The sequence below is a fragment of the Gorilla gorilla genome, chromosome 12 (assembly GCF_029281585.2).
Source record: "Gorilla gorilla gorilla isolate KB3781 chromosome 12, NHGRI_mGorGor1-v2.1_pri, whole genome shotgun sequence".
In the NCBI taxonomy this organism is placed as follows: domain Eukaryota; kingdom Metazoa; phylum Chordata; class Mammalia; order Primates; family Hominidae; genus Gorilla; species Gorilla gorilla.
Window position 1 is genome coordinate 132,251,975 of NC_073236.2, and position 25,323 is coordinate 132,277,297.

A 25,323-nucleotide genomic window follows, 5' to 3' on the forward strand; every position below is an offset into this window, starting at 1 on the left:
GTTCTCCACTTACAGAGGCAGCAGCAAGGACATGAAATCTGGAGTGAGGAAATCAGCATTTCGGTTCTGGATCTGCTATTAAACATTTGCAGGCCTTTCGACAAGTTAATTACCTTTTCTGGACCATCTGCAAAGAGATGGATGGCAGAACAGAGCTCGAGTGATCAATAAAGTCTTTAAGAACCTATGACAAACTAAGATTCTGATGGTCACCTAATTGAGGCAATAACATTCCTTCCATCTGTGGGGAGCCCAATCTTGCTGAACAATGCAGTACATCTCTTACTGAAAAAGTTTTTTTAATGTAGTTTAATCATCCTCCTGCCATACGATTAGCATTTTCAAGTGGATCTGAGTTAGTTGAAGCAGATGGTTTATCTTCTCTCATAGTGCTTCGACTTGGACATTATATCATTTCTACATCTAACTCCGTCCTTGCAGTGCTCAAGGAATCCTTCCAGATTTTGCGCACTGTGTTTTGACTTATTTAATGCAGACGTACTTTACCCGCAGTAAACATGATTACCAAAATACTTTAACTTGAGAGCTTCTGCTTTCCTCTCTGGTGTAATTAGTCACACTGCACTCTCTCTGCATTTAGGGGAAAAGGGAGGAAAAGAAAACACCACACACAGCATCTTACAAATGTGTCTTTACTTCTCTCCAGCTGCTGGCTCCACTCTTTTGAGTTTTCAGAGTGTCAGACCCTTGGAACAAGGGTAAAAAAGTAGAAAGTTCCCAGAGTTGTCACCTGATTACACATCTTCGAACGCAAGGGATGGAAGCTGCACGTGGGTTGGGTGAGAACTCACCAAGAGAGGAAGCTTTGAAACTGAGACGTCCCCACCCAAGCAATTGGCTTTTGTGCTGCTCTAAGTGTCTCAACATTGGGCCCAAATGTTTTGTCTTCATGACTTGGAAAGAGAAAAGTCCCTTTGAGTAGTAATAGCAACATGAAATCCTAGAACGTCTTACCAGTTTATAACACACCTCACTTTTCAACTTGATCTTCCCAACAGGGAGGTGGCCACGGTAGACATAACTATGCGACCTGTGGAACCAGACATATCTAGATCCCATTCCGGATCTTGGCCAAGACAAATAATACGCCTTTCCTTGGGGGATGACCGTGAGTTTTAGAGCTGTAAAGCTGCTAAGAGAGGGTCTTACACGAGGCAGGTTTTCAGTAAGTAGTGCCCATTATGTTTTCACATGAGGAATCTAAGGCCCAGAGCAATTTCATAAACTTGTGAACATCATTTAATATGAAACAGATTCAGGTTTCAATCTTGATTGTTTTCTTTGGATTCGGCTAGAATTTACATAGAGTGAAATGCACGCATTTACAGCATACTTTTGAGCCTAACCTCTCTGGCAGCACCAAACCCTATTCCCCAGACACCTCAAGCCACAAAGACTGCAACTTTCCACCTGAGACCCAGCTCGTGTGCTGCACACACTTGAGTGTTCCGGGGGACACAGCATCCCTGTGGACACTCTGTGCCTCCTGCACCTGGTTCTCATGCAGTGAGCGCTTCCCTGCTCTCAAGGGGGAGAGCCTCCCATTTCTGCCTGCTGTTGGCCGCTCTGCAGTGGCTTCAAATACACACTCACACTCACACACGCACCACCCACCCACCCACATGCAGGTTTATTATCTGATAATAAGCTGCTCCACAATGACCACATTCCCAAAACCCAATCTAATTTTTTTAATGTTCTTTTGACTAACACTCATTTTCCAAGGGATGAGAAATTCAGAAGAAATACACACATACACACACACACGCACACACTCACATCTGCATAGAAATATAAAGATAGATACATGCACATTACCTGGCATTATTTGGAAAAATTGTAGCCATCCCCATCCACGAACAGATTAGGAAATTTTTTGAGTTCTGTCTTTTTTTCCAAAGATGCTGACTTTCTCGTAATTATGCCGGATAGCAAAGGAATATTTGCTTTAAAGAAAAAAATTTAAAGAAAAAAACAACTGTGTATGCATATATACATATGTATATTTATGTCTATATATACTTGTACCTATATTGAAGGAAGGAACAATGAGAAATTAGCATGTCTGTGATCAGCTAATTTAACCCCCTTATCCTACAGAGAAATTCACTCGGACTATTGTGGCGTAAGATGTCAGCTGTGCTGGCAGAGCTGAGCTACATGCAGCCTTGCCGAGTAACTTTTAACTTTGCTGGACTTCTCGCCTATCCTGACAGCACCACCAATCACCTGAAACCATAGAAGTCATCTGAACTCATAGTTTTGTTTTGTTTTTTGCTTTAATTTCAAAATCTCTCATGTTTTTATTGTCTTTTTTGCATTTCACCTGTCAATAACCAGGTTCAGGTCATGAACCTTAGTCTTCTCATTACAACTTCTAAATAATTTTTCTCTACTCCTAATTCTGTACTTTCAACCTATCCTATACTTTATTGGTAATTCTAGAGATGATTATTTTTAATAATTATTAAATATGTTAGAAATTAATATGTAATTAGAACATAAAACCTAGGCACTTATGGATAGTTTTGCTTAGGATGGGTCTAAAATCAAGAAAGTGAGTCAATTTAAGTTTAGTTTAAAAGGAATAATAAAATAAAGAATAGTATAAATAAAGTATAGCAGAAACTTAACATTTAAAATACACTGGTGGCAACAAGAACACGGAGTGTGGTGAGACAAATTCTCTTGGCTGCTTGGTTCTGCCATATAAAAATTCTGGGTGAGTCACCTTGCCTCTGTGAGCCTTAGACTTGTCATTAGCAAAATGAAATAATGCTATGCACAAGAATTTATATATATATATATATATAAATACGTATACACACACTATATTATATATAATACTATACATATATGTGTATACACACACCATATTATATATAATACTATATATACACATTATATTATATACATATGTAGTGCCTTTATATCAGTTATGAATGTATTTTACTTTTTAATGGAGTATCACCTATCCCTGAGCCTGTTTTCAACCGGGAGATGAGGAAAATCTCCTGTAGGTTTTGACTGATTGTTGCTCCTTCTCTCTGATGTGAGCTAAGAATCTAGGACTTCAGTGGTGCTCAGATAATGAGAAGCAGGCCGGGTACAGTGACTCACACCTGCAATCCCAGCACTTTAGAAGGCCAACATGGGCAGATCGCTTGTGCTCAGGAATTTGAGACCAGCCTGGGCAACATGGCGAAACCCCATCTCTACCAAAAATACAAAAACTTAGCTGGGCGTGGTGTGGTGGTGTGTGTCTGTGGGAGGCTGAGTTGGGAGGATCCCTTGAGCCCAGGGGTTGGAGGTTGCAGTGAGCCAACTGTGCTACTGCACACCAGCCAGGGGACAGAGTGAGACAAAACGAAAAAAAGGAGAGAGAGAGAGAAAGAGAGAAAGAAAGAAAGAGAAGAGAAGGGAAGGGAAGAGATAGAAGGGAAGGGAAGGGAGGGAAGGAGGGAGGAAGGAAAGAAGGAAGGAAGGAAAGGAAGAAAGAAAGAAGAAAAGAATAGAAGAGAGAAGGGAAGGGAAGGAGGGAGGGAGGAAGGAAGGAAGGAGAGAAAAAGAAAGAAAGAAAGAAAGAGAAAGAAAGAAAGAAAGAGAAAGAAAATAAAAGAAAGGAAAAAGACTTACTTCACAGAGATTATTGTAACCTCATCCCACAAGATGCTGCTGTGGAGGGTTCTTCTGAGGGTGCCTCAGACTTTCATTTTCCACTTTGAAACACATCTGAAGACATTTATGCCAGATTCAGAACATGAAGTCCTGGCAATATTCTTAGGATGACAAGAAATTTTATTTTTTCCTTAATACTCTCATAGTAGCAAGAACCACATCCACGTGAATCTCAATAGTTTCCTGCAACACGGGTAACAATATCTGGAAAGAGCACACTGGATACATATCAGCTATTCCGAACATCGGCAGCAGTATTATATAATGCACACTTCTCTCCTCATTCCACTCCATCTTCTGAATCCTTGATGACTCCTCTCACTCCCTGGGTTAAGCCTAATCTCCCTGTCTAGGAATTTAACCCAATCTGCTTTAAACACAGCCTACTTCATCAGCCATATCACATGAAGTCCTCTACAAAAGGACCACCTGAACAGGGCCAGAACCACAAATATATGTTGTCTGAATTCATACCCATCTGTATCAAACCTGGTGACATTTGAGCGATCATGGGTGTGCTCAACTCTATCTCCTCATGCCTACTCAAATCATTCCTAGGTAATTTCCTCCTGTTTTTCCCATATCATAATTTGCTCCCTTTCTATGAGTCTTTCTCTTAGATATACAGTCTGTAGCTATTTTAAAAAGTTACTGACCCCCTAACTACAGATTTATGCCTCTACTCTCCTTGAATGCCAAATTCCTCGGAAGTCTCATGCCCATCCACTGTTTCCACTTCTACAATTTTCTCTCGAAGGATTGGCCACACACTACACCAAACAACCCTTACAAGGTGGTAAACATGGTGACATCCAATGTTCAATTGTCACTCCTCGTCCTACTTGACTTTGCAACAATATTTACTGTATTTAATATTTCTTCATTTTTAAAATATTTTTTTCTACCTGGATTCAAGATAATACAGATCGTTTGCTTTCTTCCTTCTCACTGGCCTTCCTCTTAAGTGGTCTTTGCTGGTTCCTCCTCCTTTCCCTGACTTCTGAACACTGTGGCGTCCCTGGTCTTAGCACCCAGACTACTCCTCTCCTCCGTACTCATGTGTGACATCCCAGGTGTGACATCATCCAGCCTTCCTCCTTTAAACACATCTCAGCACTGACAGTCCTAAATGTCTATCTCTAACAAGACCCCTTTCCTTCTGAACCACAGGCTCATATATTCAGCTACTTCTTGACATCACTTCTCTGATGTGTAATAGGCACCTCAAGCATCTCAAACACAGCATGTCTGAAGTGAACTCCTCCTTGGCCCCACTCACCAAACTTGTGTGTCTCACTGTTCAGCTATCTCAGTCAATGGCATCCCCATCCTACCATTTGTTTAGTTTCTGGCAGCATGGTTGACTCTGCTCTCTCTAATGCCCCACGTTCACTCCCTAGCAAGATTCGACTTTCAAAACACATCCAAGTCTGGGTGCAGTGGCTCACACCTGTAATCCCAGCTACTCCAGAGGCTGAGGGACAAGAATCACTTGAACTCTGGAGGCGGAGGTTGCAGTGAGCCAAGATCACACCACTGCACTCTAGCCTGGATGATGGAGTGAGATTCTGTCTCAAAAAAAGAAAAAAAATCCAATCTTGGATCTTTTGTCTCTGCTCCCCTGATACTCCTATGGTTTGGGTCACTGTCATCACTAACCTGATTATTGAAATAGCATCTCACACAGTCTCCCTCTGTACATTTCTGATTTCCTACAGTCTATGCTCACCAGCAGTCAGAATGATCCTTTTTATTTTTATTTATTTATTTATTTATTTATTTTGTTTATTTGTTTTGTTTTGTTGTGAGATGGAGTCTCGCTCTGTCACCCAGGCTGGAGTGCAGTGGCGTGATCTCGGCTCACTGAAATCTTCATCTCCCACGTTCAAGCCATTCTCCTGCCTCAGCTTCCCGAGTAGTTATTTCAAAATAACTTAACATGACCATTACGTAGGTGATTAACTCAATTTAAGGAATGCTGTCTTGTTGGGAAAAAAGTCTATTACATAGTAGTCTCATAATATATTGGAAATACATGTTAAACAATGCGTTTATACCTTAAGAAAAAGAAACATCACACTGCATAGCAAGAAAAAATGTATTCAAAAAGCAAAGAAAGTTTATTCAATTATTTAATTATGATGACATTAAAGTTATATAGTTATTTAAAAATCAAAATACCATCTTAACAAGCCCATCAGAAACAGGCAATCCAAAATTCCTCTTTGTGGCTAATCTAACTAAATCAGGTGTTTCCTCTTTTAATAAAACTTTCTTTGGTTTGAAGATATTTCCCTCAAGTGTACAGGCTGATGCAACAAATAAAGAAATTTAGCCTCTGACCTCCAAACTGAAATGCAGAAAGTAAGGCGGTGTCAAGGTGTCAAGGCAGTAATTAGAAGCCACAGAAGAAGATTAACAAGGGAGACTGTGGCCGGGCATGGTGGCTCATGCCTGTAATCCCAGCACTTTGGGAGGCTGAGGCAGGCGGATCACTAAATCAGGAGTTCGAGACCAGCCTGACCAGAATGGTGAAACTCCATCTCTACTAAAAATACAAAAATTAGCCAGGTGTGGTGGCATACACCTGTAGTCCCAGCTACTCAGGAGGCTGAGGTAGGAGAATTGCTTGAACCTGGGAGGTGGAGGTTGCAGTGAGCTGAGATTGTGCCACTGCACTCTGTCCTGGGCAACAGAGCCAGACTCCCCCTCAAAAAACAAAAACAAAAACAAAAAACAAAAAAAAAAACAAGGGAGATTATAAAACCACGAGTCAGCCTAGTTGAGTATTCCATATTTGTTTATTTCAACATCAACACTCTTGTGTATTAAACATTGCAATACGAAATAATGCTATGGAGATGAACAAGACACATATCTGCCCTCCGGGAGCTCATAGCTTGGTGAGATGGGAGTGTGAGCAGCTGATGATTCCCCAGCAAGCTCTCCGATGGAAGGAAATGCACACAGAGGCTGTGGATGACCACAGCTGGGGAGTGGTGATGTCTCAGTGAAAAGGACAGCTGAAGTGAGTCCCGAGGGAATGGTGGCATTTAGGGATCAGTGTGTGCTGAGTTGTCCTCTGAAGGACATACACTATCTGTGGAACTAGGAGTGATAAGAGATGAGCCAGGAAGATTCAGGGGAAATCGCTTCAAGGGCCCTGTGGCCATACCAAGGCCTTTGGGTTTATCCTATAGCAGAGTGTGAGGCTGGGAGAACCATGTGGGTGGATGGCTAAAGGCCACCTCTCATTCTGGAAAGGCAAAGAAGACTTCTAAGAGGTTACCCTGTTTGACACATGGAAAATGTTCAGAGATCCTATGGGAGTGTAGAGACCTGAGAACAGAAAGCCACATGGCAGGATCAAGAGAGGGAGGGGAGGATTCCTAGCAGGTGATTCTCCAAGTTCTTACCTCCTCACCTCACCCTCACAGATATCCTATGAGGTGGGATTTTTTTTTTTTTTTTTTTTTTTTTGAGACAGAGTCTTGCTCTGTCACTCACACTGGAGTGCAGTGGTGTGATATCGGCTCACTGCAACCTCTGCCTCCCGGGTTCAAGCGGTTCTTTTGCCTCAGTCTCCTGAATAGCTGGGATAACAGGTGTGCACCACCATACCTGGCTAGTTTTTTTGTATTTTCAGTAGAGACGAGGTTTCACCATTTTGATCAGGCTGGTCTCAAACTCCTGATCCACCCGCCTCGGCCTCCCAAAGTGCTGAGATTACAGGTGTGAGCCACCATGCCCGGCCCAGGAGGGGATTTTTATTCCCATTTGACCAGTGAGAAAATCAGGACTCAAAGAGAATAAGTAACTTGTGAGAGGTGGAGATGGGATTTGGGCGTGAGTCCCTCTGACCTCAGAGTCTGTACTCGTCTTTTATGTTAGGGGAATTTACAGCGTCTGGAAGGATCTAAGCAGCTTTGTTCCTACTGTAGACATCATGTCTCTGCCATTTAACCTCACAGAACTTTCCTTTCCATTTGAGCATGATGGTTTGGATAACGTTGAAAGAACATACTCGATTCTGTCCATGTGAAAAGGAAACAGTCAAATAATTTCCGTCAAAACCCAATCAAGGAAAAGAGAGAGAAAAAAGAGAAACACAAGTTTAATTCCAGTTTCCATTGTGCATCCCCCATAAGATCCATAAAAACCTCCTCTGCCAACAAACGCATGGTCCAGTGTCAAAGCTTAATGGGAAAAGTGAGTTCAGGTAGGCCAGGCCTGGGCATGAGAATCACATTTTCCCACTTCTCTCTCCAGGTCCAAGGCAGGAGACTCATTAAAGCCAACAGAACTGGCAGCAAATGACCTCTCATAGCTGAAGATGCATGCTGAAATGTACAGGGAACCACAAAAGAGCTCGGTCCATTTCCAGGACCCAAATGGAGGTGGCAGGATGGGTTCATTAGATAGACGTGGCCATCTTAGTCTTCAGAAGAGCCGTGTGGAAGTCCATTTGTTTCAGGAAGAGACACGCCGTCTGAGCATCTGCAGCAGAGCTGACCTGTGGTTCCCGGGACCATGCTGGAAGGTCAGCCTGTATTGCTACCGCCACCTACGTGTCTCGGTTACTCTAGAGAAAGTCTGAATTTTTGCTTAAAGAGTCATCTTTTCCAGGAGAATCACCTTAAGAAAACCCTCTTCAGCATTAGAATTTCTTGGGTTTAACAGAAGAAGAAAAAAGGAGAGAGAGAAAGAAGTGAGAGAGGGAGAAAGACTGTGTGTGCCGAGCTACGAAATCCAAGGGTGATAAATGGAAGAAAAGTTCACGGGGTGAGAATTGGGGTGAAGGGATGATCAAATTTTGTCAAATTGCCTTTCTATGTGGAGTTTTAGAACGGAATTCAAGTAGCGTTTAGCCAGTGACGACTGAGCCAGCCACTTCCATGTACGCTGCCTTAATTCCTCTTCCTCAATCCCTGTGTGGTATATAACCTTGGCTCAACACTGCAAAGGAGACAACAGAGGTGCAGAGACACTTTATAGTTCATTCAAGGGCATACTGATGATGGCAAGGATCTGTATCTGAGTCAGGCCTGAAACTTGTTCCTCCCATTTCCAAACTGGTGCATTTCCCATACCATCTGCTCTCATGATGGGACCCTCCCTTGCTGCAGAGGCTCAAGGGCTAGCTCATTTCTCAACCATCTGCTCACATAATGCCTGGGAGAAGTACTCCAATCCCTTCCCACGGGGGAGAAGACTTCTTTGTGGAAGAATAGCCCTCCAGTGTAAAGACAGTCCACTCTGCTGCAACTGGGAAGCCCTATCTGGTATCTTTCTTATCTTTGGATGGCAATGGATTTGTGGGATGGGGAGAGAATGGCAAAAGCTGGGGTGGAAAGATGATTCGGTGATCTGTGGGAGGACTTGTGTGCCAACGGTGATCCTGTTCATTCATCCATGAGCCACTGAAGAGCTTACAGCAGGAATGGTACAAATCTTGATTTTTATTTATTTAAGAAAAGCCATTGTTGGCCACGAGAAGGGTGGGCCACAGGTAGGACTGCTGGCATGAGACTTGGTCACATCAGTTTATTATTGTTTCATCATCCTGTCAAGGGATCGAAGCTCCTTCTCTTTAGCAAATGGAGGGGTGAGATTTCCCAGGGAGATATTTCCCTGCCATCACCCCTTGATCTGTTTGAAAAACCAGACAGGTGAGCTTAAAAGGAACCACCTGCATACTCTTTAAAGAAAGTTCCTCTTATATTCCTCTAGAGTAGAAGCCCGAAACTCTAGTTACTTCATGGAAATGTCTTTCCTTGTGGTTTTCCAGACAGTTTTGGCTGATGCCCAGCCTTCTGAGTAGGTAAAATAATTTTCTGGAAAGTATCCGAATGATTCGGCACATCCACTGAGTTTCTAGTCAGGAGTCTGGACCTGTCCCTGGTGATGGAGCTTCTGTTTTCGATTCTCCCCTTTTACTGGTCAGCACCAAATTCCCCCTGGTTGACACCTTAAATGCCAGTTCAAATGCTGCCCTCTGATACTTTCTTTTCAGAATCAAGGCTCAATTCCAAACAAGTTCCTGTTTAAAGAACAGACAAGAAAGAGCATATTGAGGCAAAGAGGTTAGAACTGAGATGTGGAGAGGGGAAAGAATGAAAAATAAATAAATAAAAAGAGGAAAAAGAGAGGTGAAAGAGGCTGAGATCCGGCTACCAGCTCAGACCCCAGACTTGCATGGCTGGGCGCCCAAGGACACCGCATCTGTAGACTCCGGAGGCAAATCCAAAGTGACTCTCTCCTCAAAGCATTGTGCACCCTGGATTTTCCATTCATAAATGCTAAAATGGCCATTGCCTAGCCTGCACCTAGGATTTCAACCTGGAACTTTTCACACCCTCTGTGCATTTCCTTGAGACCCTTCCCATCATCCACATGATCTGTAGGAGCACCACGGTCCTTCAGTTCTGCCAGCTAAGCTGCTCTTGAATTCGCCTTCATCCAGATGGACTTTTTCAGAAGGCCTCCTTGTCCTGGGCAGCCGCAGCCTCCAGCATTGCTCCTTTCTCTCTGTAGCAGGAGTGATCTTTCCAGGATGTTTATCTGTATCTGTCAGGTGGCCGTTCCTCCCCTGCTTAAAATTCTCCAGCAGGACTTCAGAGTTGCCAGGGTGAAATGCAGAGCCACTGGCTCACCCTCCCCGGTCTGATCCTGTGCATGTCTTCTAAACTTATCTCTGGCACCATGGCCATGTGAAATAGTCGTTCCAGCATTTCCTTAAGCATATCTTTTTAATCTTCTTTTGCCTCCTATTCCCTCTATTTGAAATGTCACCCACACCACTTCCCCATTAATAGCTGCTTTTCTGTCTTGCTAGCTCCTACACATTTGCACATCACCTGGACATTATCGGCACCTCAAAGCCTCTCCTGGCGTTGTTCCTTCCAGAGTGAGGTGCCCCTGTCGGTTCTCCCATAAAACCATGGGTTGCACTGCATGTAGCTCTCTGGACTCTGATCATTGATTTACTTTCCTTTCTCCCTTAGTCACCTTTGAGTTCCATGTGCTGTCGGCCCATCTCAAACTCATGACACAACTGTTGACACATAGATGGTAGCCAGTGCTTGTCAACTAAAGAAGAGAATGGGAAAGGAAGAAGACAAAAGTGACCAAAGGAAAAAAAAAAAAACAGGTAAACTCAGTGCTGATGTTAAAAAATCAAAAGATGTTGTGCTGCCTTGAGAAGGTTTTTGCACACTTAAACATGGGTCAAATATTAGAATGTCAAAAAAGGAGAGGCACACAATGTTACCAGACCCCTTTCCTCCCTGGGCTGCGTAGGAACAGTGGTAACCTCAGCCTTCACAGAGAGAGACATCTTCCTGGAATAACCTGCATGTCAGGGCGGTATGCGGTATCCTACCCACACCTGGGTGCTGCGTTAGCCTCCTGTTTCCTGTCTGCCCACTCACATTTGATTTGACCTCTTTCTCACCAGAAAAGCTATATTCTCTCACAACATGTTTGTTTTTTTTTTTAATTCTACCCATCCTTCTAAGATGCTCGCATCTCTCTTTAACATTTGTCAAAATGGCTTCACCTCATGACTTTATTTTGCAAATTCACTTATTTAGAGGCTTGTTAAAACAGACCTGCCCTTGCAATTTAGGGATGCAGCCACCAGGTGGCAGGATGGTGCTCAAACTGCAGGGTGCAGGCTTTCCCTGAATTCCTCAGGATTCAGGTTTCCAGTCAATGCAAGAAGCCCTTCTTCCGTCCTTTCAGGATCAGCCTGCTCTCTGCAGGGCGCTTCCAGGGACAAGGCCTCATGAGGACAGCCCACTCCATAAACAGGTAAATCTTGGGAGTAGAGATACTCTGGAGGAGGTCAACAATATTTACTGTGCAAATGCCAGGGACCCAGCATTTGATAAGAGCTGCAGATAAAAAAGATGCTGAAGAGGTTCTCTTAACAAGAAATCTCATTTTAAGAGCTCACATCACCTAAAATGTTTTCCTTTAACTCAGGTGGAATGCTGCCTTGATCAAGTGCAGCCTCCTTCCCAGCTCTGCAATGCAAGCGCACCCTGGACCCTGACTTCCCCATCCTCCTTTTATGCAGTCTCAAACTGATGTGTCATCGCTCCACAGTCCCTCAAGCCCCCAAGCTTCTCCCTCCTGCTTGGCTCCTTCCCTGGCCCCCAAAGAAGGCTGACAGGAGAAACTAAACTGAAATAAAGAGGCCATGGTAGCTCTGTTTCCTAAGATGTTTTGTTCTTTTTCTACCCATAAGGGAATGATTCAAAATGTCCCTCCACCTGGGTCCAACCGGTTTGCCTGAAGTTAATTCACTCACCAGCTGTTAAAGTTGCTTCTGTCCTCGGGTGAAATTTGGCTGGCTCACCCACTCTTCGGAGCTACAACTGGGCCTGGCCTCATTAGAAGCCATGTGGCCTCTGTAGCTGGCACCGTGGCTGTCCCCCGAGTCAGCCGGGATTGCATCAGCTCCTCTGATGGCCAGAAGCAGATTTCACACTTTTTCCTCTCTCGAATGTGTGCTGTCTTCTTGCTGCGTTCTGATTTAGCTTCCTATCTCTGAGACACATATTTAGCTCTCGTCTCATTTGCAGAGGTGCTGTCATGCTTTTGAACGATGTGGTCTTACTTTTCCAGCTGTTCCATGTCCCCAAACCAACATTCTTCGGGGTTACACTTGTAGGGAATTGTCTTCCAAAATGCTATCTTTCTATTTCAAGTTTTGCCTAAGCATCTCCAGCAGACATTATCAACGATGTAATTTTTGGCAAACTTAAGAGCGTGATCCTGCATAACAGATGCTTAGGAGAGCACTGACAACTCACACAAGATGATTACCATTCCACTGGCTTGACCCTCCTAGGTTGAGAGCACAAGGGGGAGGGTTTTTTGGGTAGAATTGGTGAGACTCAAAAAGATCTGATTTTGGTCTTTCAATGTCAGTGGATACCACTCAGGATGTGTTGAACTGGGGAGGGGAGCTGGCCTGCACTAAACACATACCACACGTCCAGCACTCCGTAAGGTAGGCTCAGCTATTTTCAAGGTAACCCTGTAAGCATTCTGTTATTATGCCTTTTAAAAGATGTGAAACTGAAGATCCGAGTCTAAGAAATGTTTAGCCAATGCTGCACAGATCGTAGAGATTCAAAGCAGGCTATAATTCAAGGTCTTTCTGTATCCAAAGCTTGTGCTCCTCAAAAGCAGTACAATTCCTTTCTAAATTAACTTTGATTTCTTTTTTCTGATTATAAAAGCAAAAGTTGCTAATGTAAAAAAAATGGAAAAATACATAAAAATGTAAACAGAGACCTCAAATCACTTTTAATTCATTAACATTTTGTTATTTTTTTCTTTCCGTACTGGTTTTTCTAGATAACTAATTAGACAGATGAGACAGACAGACAGACAGATGGCCCATAGTATCTTTAACCGTTTCTCTATTGTGGTTCTAGTTACATATGTCAAACTGACTTCTAAAAATAAATGAGCAGCAATTCATAGCAGTATATGAGTATATCTATCTCATATCAGAAGAGGCAATAATGTAGTAACTTCTATGGCCTTGGTTTCCCTTCTAAGAGAAATTGACATCTTATTCCTTTAATTACATTACTAACCAGATTGAACAATTTTCAATTTGGTTATTTTTCGTATTTATTTCCATATTTACTTTTCAATAAAAAGTAAATTTTTTTAATTTTCCCTATTAGAGGTTAGATATTTCTTTATTCAGAATTACAGATCTCTTTTCTCATTTTATGGCAAACACATCCATGTTTGTTTTATACAGATCTATAATTCTTTCTTCCTGGCTTTAGAAATGAAAGCTAACTTTTCTTACTTTGGGAAATAATGCCTAACTAACTTCATTCAGGCTAGTCTTTGGGCTAATAGGGAATTCCTACAAGTGCCAGTCTGCAAATGAAAATGAATTCTAGCCAAGTTATTATCATTTTGACCTTTAATTGCATGTGTCCTTCTTCTCCCTCCTTTGAAGACCAAATTAAAAAACAAAGCAAAACAAAACAAAACACTTGGTTTTTGTATATCTCCTAAATCTGACAAGCAATTTTTGGCTTCCTCATAAGTTTCTGTTGCTGTTATTCTCCACAGAATTTTTAAAGATATAGTATATAAGGAAAACAATTTTTGTTTGCTTTTAGACACTGTGGTTAATTTTTAAAATTTAGACATTTAAAACTCCTTAAGTAACTGATTTTTGACATTTATTTGTGTCCCGCCAGTTGCTTAGAAGATTAAAACATTCTTTGGAGAAACTGTGTATCCTTTTAAAGATTATTAATGATATAAAATTTAATATTTATGGTTACTAGTAATCAATCAATACATATTCTTTGAGTTAATGACTGAACTATTCTTTTTTTCCCTCTTCATCTACCCAAATCTTAACCACTTTTCTAGGCTCAGGCTAAGCCCCTTGCCCACCCCTACTAGGCTATACAGAAAGTCCTCACCCTTCTTAGAAGCCATGTTGTCTTGTTAAATCTCCCTTGGCACAAAGCAAAACTCACTCCAAATATTACTAAACTTTCCATGTGTTTATATTTTATTTTTTCAACTAGCTTCATTAAGTGTGCATCCATTCAATTCAATTTATTGAATGCTTTATTAAGCTTCACTTAAATAAGATTTTGTAAAATTATGTAATTTTTACATACTTGTAAACATACACACATGATATATTTATTCCAAAAGAGATAAGTGGAGGAAATGGGGTTCCCTGGTGGTGTGTTTGAGTTGACTTGCACCAGCCTGCAAGAGCCTAGGGTTAAATTTTCAGCAATTTTGTAATTTGGTTGTTAAACACAGTCATTATTAAAAATCAAGTGTACTATTATAACTTCTCTGTCCAACTTTGCCTTCAGTGACATCATGTTGGTAGCTTGAAATTGAGCATGGTAGAAATATTTATAAAACAGAAATTGGCAAACACTATAAAACAAAACTTGATTTAATGCTCTGTTGATTGACTAGACTTAAGAAAGTATTGCAGAAAATGTCAGTAATGCAGATTAAACCTAATAGTGTGCTGTGCATGTAGCTACTACATTGTGTATGGCAAAAGATATTGAAGAAATATTCTTCCTGTATTTGAATACCATTATCCAATTAGACAAAAAAAGTTCCTCACATCATTGAACAAAGGGTGAAATTCCGATATACATAGCAATGAACCAGAAACAGACTTTGATTTACTAAATATATAATAGTTTGTATGAGAATGAGAACTAGTTTAACAATAGATCACATATTGGACTTAATGATAACAAATTTAATGAGGAAAGAGCAGAAAGGGATTCAGTTTAAATTATCAAATCATAACTGAATTGTAACTATAGGTTGGCTATAGATACTGCAGCTTGGCAAAAATCAGTGAAAGTATTCTGTAAGAATTAATTGCTTATGTAAAATTTGCAATAAAGAGTATTGTGTATTTTATTATTTGTAAATTGTGTGATATACATCCTTTATATGAGTAAAGTTTATAATGACATTATATACATGTATATATATTCTAGCAATTTTTATTTGGCGAGCTTGTTGTTAAATATTTACCTGCAAATCACTGTGTGTGTTCTTCATTGTAAAATGCAATCATAGTTGATTTTGAACAAGGGAATGTAGAGCCCTAGCTAGCTACATTATGGGCATTATCTCCCCACTCTTCCAAGAGATGTATCCTCTCCTATTACTTTATAAAATATATGTAGCTTACCTTTTGTTTTCTGGGGGGTAAGGGCATTCAGAATATCCCCATCTCTGCTCTGCCTGTAAAATACCTACACATGCTTTATCTTTTTTTAATATCAAAAAGCATACAACTAACATATGCTTCTTAAAAAGACACCAGGAAAAAACACTTAAGCTTCATAACTATCAGTGAGACCCCCAAAATAGCATCTTTCAATTTTCCCTACTGCAGTTCTCTAGCGTAGAAGTTCCCATACCTCCAGTGCTGACTCTGGTAACTCTCCCCTCCACTAGAAATCCCATAGTGTAGAGTCCCATTCCAAAACAAAAGATACCTAAGGAAAAAAATAAATTTAGATTTTTAAATAAATAAATCAGGACTCATGAAAGCTACTTCTCAATTTTACATACCCATAAAGTTGCCCATTTTGCCCTCAAAGGATGATGATTATTTTGTCTTCAGGAAGATGATCCTTCTGTCTGAAGCTCTTTTGCCTGTTTGTGGTATTTAATGTTGACCCCGCCGTCTACATCTCTGGGTTAAGTCATGGAGGAAGGAAGCCCTGTGTGTGGACAAGGTGCCTGGCTCTGGTGACCTTCTCCATCATCACGTGATCTCACCTATAAACACAGCATCCCAAAGAAGATGACAAATTAAAAAAAAAAAAAGCTTATCTGAATGACCTTCAATCAAAGTCTTCCTCAAGATCTCACTTCCTCTTCTCTACTCTCAAAACCTGAGCCCTAATTTTTTCCTTTAAACCTAAAAAGATACCCAGTTTTGATTGCTAAAATGTTTCCAAAACAAGTAAAATAATTCGACTTAATGGATAGAGGATGACTACTGAAATTCATTTATCTCGATTTGGTATATTTAAATACCAAGAAAGATCAAGGAATTCATATTGGCTACATATGCGCTAATGAGATAATCAGGGTTTAATGAAAACCAACAGTTATTAGCTAATCAGTTCAGCTTGGTGACTATTGGTCTGTTATGGCAGGACAAGAATAATTAAGTGATACTTAGAGGTATGAGAAGAACGTTAGTCAGAAATTGATGTGTCTACAGAAGGCTCCAAATGGCCGACGTTTAATGGTCCTCTCTACGTTGCCATGACAACTCACTTGGTAACTCGTGTATCCTCAGTTTAGGAAAACAAGGGGCAGAGTGTTCTTAGGAAGGTGCCATCCCCTTTAAGTGGATCTATAAGCATCACAGATGAACAGAACTTTAAACATTCCGCCATGAATATTCATGAAGTAAGTTGTTTTTTGTTGCCTGCCTAGTCAGCAGTCACAAAACACATGGTGTGTGTTGGCAGCATCTTGCCTAGGTAGAGGGCTAGGGACTGAGGCAATGGCAGGAACCAGGACCTGTGAGGCTGACTGACATTTCCATCTGTAGCGAAGGCTGGTAATTAACAGGAAGGAGTATGCCTGCAGCATTGCACCATCTGCTAGGGAAACGGCTCAATAAGAAAGGAACTGGATGGAATCTCAGCAGTGGCGCGATCTGGTTCCGACATGAGGCTGGGCATCTGTTAGCTGAGGAGATAGACTATTAGGAAATTCAACTGGGAATGAACAACATGGAAAGAGAGCACTCTGACCTAGCCCATAAAAGCAACTCTTCAGAAATGGTGTCTTTTTATCTTACTTACCCAAGTCTTCTGAAAATGGTTTGCTGAGGGACCATTACAGATCTGTTTGAAATAACACAATGGTTTCAAAAATGCTGTTTTATTCCAACATGAAATTCTTGAAATCAGGATACAGCTGTCATCTTTTGACAATAGAGCTAATTTCAGAGCGAGGATATGAGGTTAAATTCCTTCTTTTGTTGTTTAGATTGGGGAGCAGCGGGGAGAAACAAAAATGATCATTTAAATGCTATGCTGTTCAAAATTGAGAAGGCAAAAAACCCTGGGATGCCCTGATGGAAAGTGAGCAGGTCAGAAATCACCCCAAAAATTCTTATAATGTCTTCATATTTCTGTTTTGCTTTTTCTATCTGACATCTGCTTCACAATGCAAATCTTCCTCACTGTGGAAAACCACACTTCTGGGCTTCAGGCATAGTCGTACTTGACTACTTTCGGCACTGTGGTTTCAGGTACCAGATCTAGAAATGGGAGTAAGTGCATGAAACAGATAGTGTCTGTTACTGTCACTGGCCCTGTTTGAGGGCAGGATGAGTAGGGAACACATTTCTGAGGCTTCCCTTTGGCTTGCACCTGCCCTCGCCCCATACTCTTAGGAGGTACATAAACCCCTTCCGCAGTGGAATGCATCTTTCAGAGGAACCAACACACAGAAAACTTGATTTTTCGCATCAGCTTATGGTTGATGCCACTTTTAGGAATATAAATGTGTTATTAATCTTTCAACAATCAGGAAGAAGTTATTGACTCAAACTATCTCAATCAGGTTAGAGGTTCGTGTCTATGAGCACCATTCCATTGACTGAAACTACCGACTCTCACATGAAGTCCAGCAGATGGCAGATGACTCGTGTGTGTGTGTGTGTGTGTGTGTGTGTGTGTGTGTGTGTGTGGCAGTGTTACTAAATTGGAGCCATTGAGTGATATTTACTGAGACCTCATGGTACCATATGGAATTGAAGAATATATAGGCCTTGGAATTTAAATTCCTCTAAGAAAGATGGACACAGGCTTCAGATTTAGAGCCTTTTTTTTCTCTCATTCTCTCTCCTCTTGTGAATGCTGATTATTTTGCTAATCCAGGGAAATGCTGGTGTCTGAAAGGGCTAGTGTGAAACAAATAGAGAAAAATCTTATCCTTATCAGATATGAGAAAGATTAACTGGAAAAACAGACATTTCATCCAGTCTTGTGTTGGTAAGGTTTAACAACCTCTCTCAGTGGAGAATGAAGGGGTCCTGATCTGTAGCATTTTCCAAATTCTATGCTGTAAATATTCTCACTGTGGCCAATGGCAAACTACCCTCATCTGATCACTGAAGGCAGATTTGGGAGAAGATGGATACCGTCAGCTCTCTGGAACTGGTGGGGGCTGGCTTGAACGCACCTCTGATTTTATTCCTGCATGCTTCATATATAACAAATTGGTAACACCAGTTTTTGTTATGTTGGTGAAAGTGGTCCTCCTTCCACATATTGAGAGCATAATAGATTTGAATATTGTTTTACTGCCAACAAAATCCTTTCATATGTATTAATTCATTTGATATTCATAGCCCTAATGATATAGTCAGAAACGGAGGCTTAGTGACATGCCACAAGCCACATAATTTAGCAAGTGGAGATGTGACTATGTTTCTAAGGTAGGTCTTTTCTTACTTGAGAGTTTGCTTCTAGACAGACACCTGTTCATCCCTTGGCATGGAACTGAGCAGTCAGCCGGATCAATCCACGCCTTTGTCTCCCTTCCTTTGTATTTCTGTTCTGCACTCTGTTACTTAGCTGTATTTTGACTTCAACCTTCACCCTTTACCTCATCTCAGCTGAAGTACTTGAAGTTGTCTTAGACTATGGATAGCAGTGACATGGCGGCACAACTTCACTATTTCTCCCGGCAGACTGGAGTGGCTCAGAGTGCAGCCCTCACATTGCCTTCCCTTGTCCAGCCCACAGGGCCTGGGCAACACTGGGCATCCTCAAATCAGGAACCTAGGTGCCAGGCTGTATTCTAGGGGCTCATTCAATGTTACTTATTGCAAGTTGCAACAATAAAGAATTTAAGAGTCATTAAATAAAGAATTTAAAGAGTCATTAAAAAGTGGAAAATGAGAAGTGCCATTGCGCGTAGGAAGCTGGACAACATCACAGCACTGCAGATGTAAAATGCAAACTTCATGGCTGGACCCCTCAATCAGCTACTCAGTTTTTTTAGCAAACACAACAGTATCATTGAGTAGAATTCTATATGGCAAGTATTTTGCCACTTATAGGTGACACAGACATTAACAAAATAGTCTCTGCTCTCAAACATCTCACCTTATATTGTTCTTCCAGGGGAAATAACTCTGACTGTAAATTCTCTAGGCAGCCTTACCACTTAAAGTCACTACAGTGAGTTAATAGTAAACCAATAATATCATTGCATCTTTGGGGAGTCACTTAAGGGTTACTTGTTGCAAAGTGAGTGCTTCAGCTTCATCATGGAGAAGACCCCCATAATTTGGGAGGTTTCCACCATGATAGGTTACATTGGAAAAATTGATGACTCAAGACTTAAAAGAGCTCCATTAACTCCAAGGTTGCTGGAGAGCTGAAACCAACTGTCTTATATGGGCCTGTTCCCCCATGTGTGAAGATGATAACTCTGATCCAAAAAAAACCATGAATTTAAATGACTTGGTGGTTGTATGGGTGACTTTTCTCCCTCTCTCTCTCTCTCGTCTTTTTTTTTTTTAGATGGAGTTTCATTCTTGTTGCCCAGGCTGGAGTGCAATGGTGCGATCTCGACTCACTGCAACCTCCGCATCCCGGATTCAAGCGATTCTCCTGCCTTAGCCTCCCAAGTAGCTGGGATTACAGGCACTTGCCACCATGCCCAGTAATTTTTGTATTTTTTGTAAAGACAAGATTTCACCATGTTGGCCAGGCTGTTCTTGAATCTGAAACTATTAAACATGAGGAAATGGAACACGGGTTCAGAGATATCTCCATGATACTGACTTTAAGAAACTGATGCTCTTAGAAAATTTGGTTTCTCACCCTTTGCTTCCTTGTTCTCTGTTCTGGTTCTCAGAATCATGAGTGCTTGGAGAGCAGAACTGATCAATTCTCCTTTGAACCTTCCACTCTGCCTGCCCATATAGGGCCTGGTAGGTAGTAGCTAAGTAGTTTTTCATTATTAAATTACATGTAATTTATGGAGGCCTTTTTATTTTTTACTATTTTTTCATTACTTTCTTATTACATGAGTAATGAGCATTTATTTTAGAATAAATGCAAAATTTAAATACAAAGAAATATTTTAAAAACATCTCTTGCTTTATTCCAAAAACTGATGTTAACATTTTAAAAATATTAATATACTTGCAGAATTTTTGTGTATGCTTATGTTTTATCAAAAATATTCTATATTGAACATGCCATTTAGATATTTGTCTTACTTTTTTCACCAAACTTTTTAACATGCATTTTCATGTGGTTAAATGTTCTTCTACAATATCATTTTTAAGTCTACATAGTGTTGCACTACATGGTTGATCAGTTTTATTCAACTAGGCCTTTGTTACTAAACATTCTGGGTTGTGTAAAGTTTTCTCTTATTTTAGCACTTTGGGAGGCTGAGGCGGACGGATCATGAGGTCAAGAGATCAAGATCATCCTGGCCAATATGCTGAAACCCCGTCTCTACTAAAAATACAAAAATTAGTTTGGCATGGTGGCACACGCCTGTATTCCCAGCTACTCGGGAGGCTGAGGCAGGAGAATCACTTGAACCCGGGAGGTAGAGGTTGCAGCGAGCTGAGATAGAGCCACTGCACTCCAGCCTGGCAAAAGAGCAAGAACCCGTCTCAAAAAAAAATAAAATAAAATAAAATAAATCTTTGTTTGTAAAAGGTTTGTTGAGCATAATTTCACCTAAATTGAATAACCAACCACACATTTACTTTATGATATATTCGTAAAAGTAGAATCAATAGATTACAGGCCTTTGTCCTATTGATATCTCTCCAGAAAAGGTGTATCCTTTTGTGAAGTTATTAATCCAACAAACATTTATTGGTAGTATTATTTGGTTCTATGTTCCTATAGTGTACAAAGAGGGGGCTCAATCATTAAGAGATATCTATGAAATTTTTCACATTTGCCAACAAAGGATCTTACAATATCATTACCCTACACATTTTTATTTAATATTGCCTTACAAAAACTCTACAAGACGTCAGAAAAACAAAGACTTATATCTAGTTCTTTTTATATCAGTCATATTGATTACTACCATACTAATTATGAGATGAAGACTATGAAATACTCAATTTTTTGCAGTGACAGCATTGTGTCTAGCCCTCTTACCTTTAACAATGTGTGGGACAGGGTGTTTTACAGGATGGCTTTCAAAAATCTTGTCTTCAATCAAGCAGTAGTTTTCACATAAACTGATGCTTCATATTCTCATCCCCAAAGATGGAAAATTCTCCCCATAGCTCCTTGGACTCCCTTTGTTTCTCAGGATCCCTGCTGTTGGCTCCCTCTTGGTGTCTGCTTGGGATTAGAAGGTGGACAATGCTTCGATTTAAGGCGTGGCTCAATGCCCTGGATCTTGACCGCTTTGTTCTGTGTTCTGTGGAAATGCCGTCAGTGATCCAGCAGATGCTAATTCTAGTAAGAGGACACCATTGTGCTGGATGATAAGCGTGAGTCCTCTTAGGGTAAACATATCTGGATCAGATCACAGTGGAGCCTCCTTCAATCAAGTCATCTAGGATATTTCTCAGAAACGCGTCCTCCTTGGGCAGTGATGATTGGTGAGTAACTGAACTCTGCAGAGAGGAATCCTCAGAACAGTCACATTTAAAACCACTGGCTGTGCAACGCTGGGAAGTAAGAGAAAGCTCCATCCCTGGCTAGCAGGGAGCCAGATCTCCCACAGGAATAAATGATAAAATCCCTGCTAGTGTTTCCAAGAAGATAACCAAGTTACATCTTCGATGGCCACTGGATTATAAAGCCCCAAGCCTGCGTTCAAAAGCTGTAAATATGCATTCTCTTCCTGCCCTACCCTTCTGGGGCCTTCAGGCAAAGTTGGAAAGGATGGGAACCAGTTAGGAAAGCAAAGGTTTGAACAGTTCTTAGCATTGGAAAGTCCCAAGGCAAACTGTGGTAAGATCCCTAGCGATTTTGGGGCCTGGATTTCTGGTAGACAGCATGACATCTCACTCCATGTGATGCTTATTGTGGGTGGACAAACAGAGCTTTCTCCACAGCTGCTAAAGTGGGCAGACCTATTTTTCCCTGCCCCCCTTTTCCCTTCCCCTCTCCCTTTCTCATCTATTTTTCTGCCAGCAGGTTTCCTTCAGCATTCAATCAAGGGCAATATGTCCTCAATCAACATTTTTCATTTTTTATGCAACACTGTCCTTTAAAGCTTTTTGCAGCTGGTTGGCAACTGAATTGCTGCCAATATCCTCTGAGAGCTTCCCCCGTGGTGTGCACATCACAGCCTTCCCAGAGCTCTCCAAGTGCCCTTGAGGCAGTTTGACGTGGAGTGTGTCGTAAGTTGCTCGCAAGGTTATGCGGGCTCAAGGTGGACAACTTCCCAGGGCCCTCCCTGGTGGTGAGGAGAAACACAGGGAACTTGGTACTTACTAGCATGTAACTGACAAATAGAGAACAATTCACACACAAAAAAGAGAAATCTAATGTTTAATGTGGGGAACAGTAAGTCTATCAGTAAAATGATAAGGAAGCATTCTGATGGCAAAAAAGAGCTGGGCAGGGGGTCAGGGGACCTTTATGTTCTTGGCCCTGCACTAACTGGCTGTGTGGCCAGACTGACTCAGCCTCGTCATTCTCAGGTCTTGAACAGTCAGCTTATTTTTATAAGGAAATTTTTAAAATGAGATTATTAATCTGTCTCATGCTGCTAATAAAAACATACCCAAGACTGAGTAATATATAAAGGAAGAGGTTTAATGGACTCACAGTTTCACGTGGCTGGGGAGGCCTCACAATCATGGCAGAAGGCAAAGGAAGAGCAAAGGCACATCTTACATGGTAGCAGGCTAGAGAGCATGTGCAGGGGAACTGCCCTTTATAAAAACATCAGATCTCGTGAGACTTATTTACTATCACGAGAACAGCCTGGGAAAGACCCACCCCCATGATTCAATTACCTCCCACTGGGTCACTCCATGGCACGTGGCAATTACAGGAGCAACAATTCAAGATGAGATTTGGGTGGTGACACAGCTAAACCACATCACAGGACAATATTAGACTAATTATCTCCACTTGCATTTTCTACTCCAATATTCCAAAAGTCTCTTCCTCCTGCTTAGGAGTTGTGGTGAGAGCATAAAGATTCCAGGAAGCAGCTGCTGTCCAAGGTAACACAGTGTGGATCTCTGCAGTGTTTTGAGAGGATGGAGTCCTAACTAATGAGCTGTTTAACTTCTGTGCTTCAGAAGTGCTTCTTTGGGTACTCAAACTTTTAAGCACTCTTAAAGTCCTCATTTTCTACTCAACTTTTGAGCATGAGCCCCTCTGGGAAATAAATGCAGACATGAGCCAGCACCAATGCACCTGTGCATTTTATCTGTGAGATGATTACTCTGCAGGAGGGACCATGAATCTCCCAACTATGCATTTTCTAAGTGAAGAGCTTTTGGTCCAGCAATCACCATGGAACTCAGCGTGTTTTTACTCACTGTGATCTGTGAGTGTTTGCATCATAGCCTGACCATTAGAAGAGGATGGAGAAGACAGAGGAGAGGACTTGGCCACTGTGGGGGCCTCAGACCCAGGCTAGGCCCTCAGGTATACATTTCCTAATTTTGTGTTTGATATGGTTAGGCTTCGTGTCCCCACTCAAATCTCATCTTGAATTACAATCCCTATAATCCCTATAATTCAAGGGAGAGATTAGGTGGAGGTAATTGGATCATGGGGGCGGTTTTCCTCATGCTGTTCTCATCATCATGAGTGAGTTCTCACAAGATCTGATGGTTTTATAAGTACTTGGTAGTTCCTCCTGCATTCATTCTCCTTCCTGCTGCTTTTTATAGAAGGTTCCTTGCTCTCCCTTTGCCTTCCACCATGAATGTAAGTTTCCTGAGGCCTCCTCAGCCATGCTGAACTGTAAGTCAATTACACCTCTTTCCTTTGTAAATTACCCAGCCTCAGGCAGTTCTTTATAGCAGTGTGGAAATGGACTAGTACAGTGTTCCTGGGAAAGTTGCAGTTATTTTCTCTAGGTCTCACTAAACATTTGATAAAATAGAGATATAAATGTTTCTATCTCAGAGATTTGTTGCAGAGGTTTAGTAAAATAATTTTCATCTTTACTAGGATGTTTCAGAGGTGTCTTACACATACCGTGGGAAAAAAGACCCTTAAAAACAAAAAACACAAAAACTTAACCCTATTCTACCTTAATCCATGTTTTTTCCTGGCCCAGTATTTTATCATCTTTGTATGTAAGTGAAACTGATATGAGAGTGCTGGGAAGGGAAGAGCGTGGTCCCTTTCAGTCATACAGAAGCGGGGACAGGGAGTGCTGGGTAGAGAAAGGGGGGTCCCTGGCTAGAGCTGCACCCACGTAGACCTAGGTGAGGACAGGCACTCCTGCTTTTGCACCCAAATATTGCATTTTCCAAGATCACCCTGCCCTATCACGCCCCTATCCTATGCGTGTAAGAACCTGAGACCCTAGCGGGCGGACACATAGGCAGCCGGATGTCAAGAGGATCGGATCAGAGGAAGAAGACACAAGTGGCTGGATGTTGAGAGGACATTAAGGGGAGCACTCTGGCCGAAGAGCACACCGGCAAACGCCAGCCCGCCATCAGGCTATTGACCAGCAGGAGGAGGCAGAGTTTGCCCAGGCCAGTCGGAAGAAAGCTGGGGCCGCCACATAACCCAACTCCAGGGGAAAACCATCTCCCTTCTGGCTCCTCCATCTGCTGAGAACTACTTCCACTCAATAAAACTTTGCACTCATTCTCCAAGCCCACATGTGATCTGATTCTTCCAGTACACCAAGGCAAGAACCCTGGACACAGAGAAAGTCTTCTGTCCTTGTGAGAAGGTAAGAGGGTCTAATTGAGCTGGTTTACACAAGTTGCCTACAGACAGCTAAACTAAAAGAGCACTCTGTGATACATGTCCACTGGGGCTTCAGCTGTAAACATTCAACCCTAGACACTGCTGTGGGGTTGGAGCCCCACAGCCTGCCCATCTGTATGTTCCCAGAGAG

At 41.6% G+C, this 25,323-nt stretch overlaps 1 long non-coding RNA gene across 1 annotated transcript; it reads right to left on the minus strand.

The window, feature by feature from the left end:
• Nucleotides 1-7,465: 7,465 nt before the first annotated feature.
• LOC129531780 (uncharacterized) lies at nucleotides 7,466-16,506 on the minus strand. Its single transcript, XR_008677182.2, has 3 exons — nucleotides 16,435-16,506; nucleotides 15,820-16,029; nucleotides 7,466-9,739 (listed from the first exon to the last, which is right to left on the minus strand). It is a non-coding gene; the product is annotated as an uncharacterized lncRNA (long non-coding RNA).
• Between the last annotated feature and the right edge of the window lie 8,817 nt (nucleotides 16,507-25,323).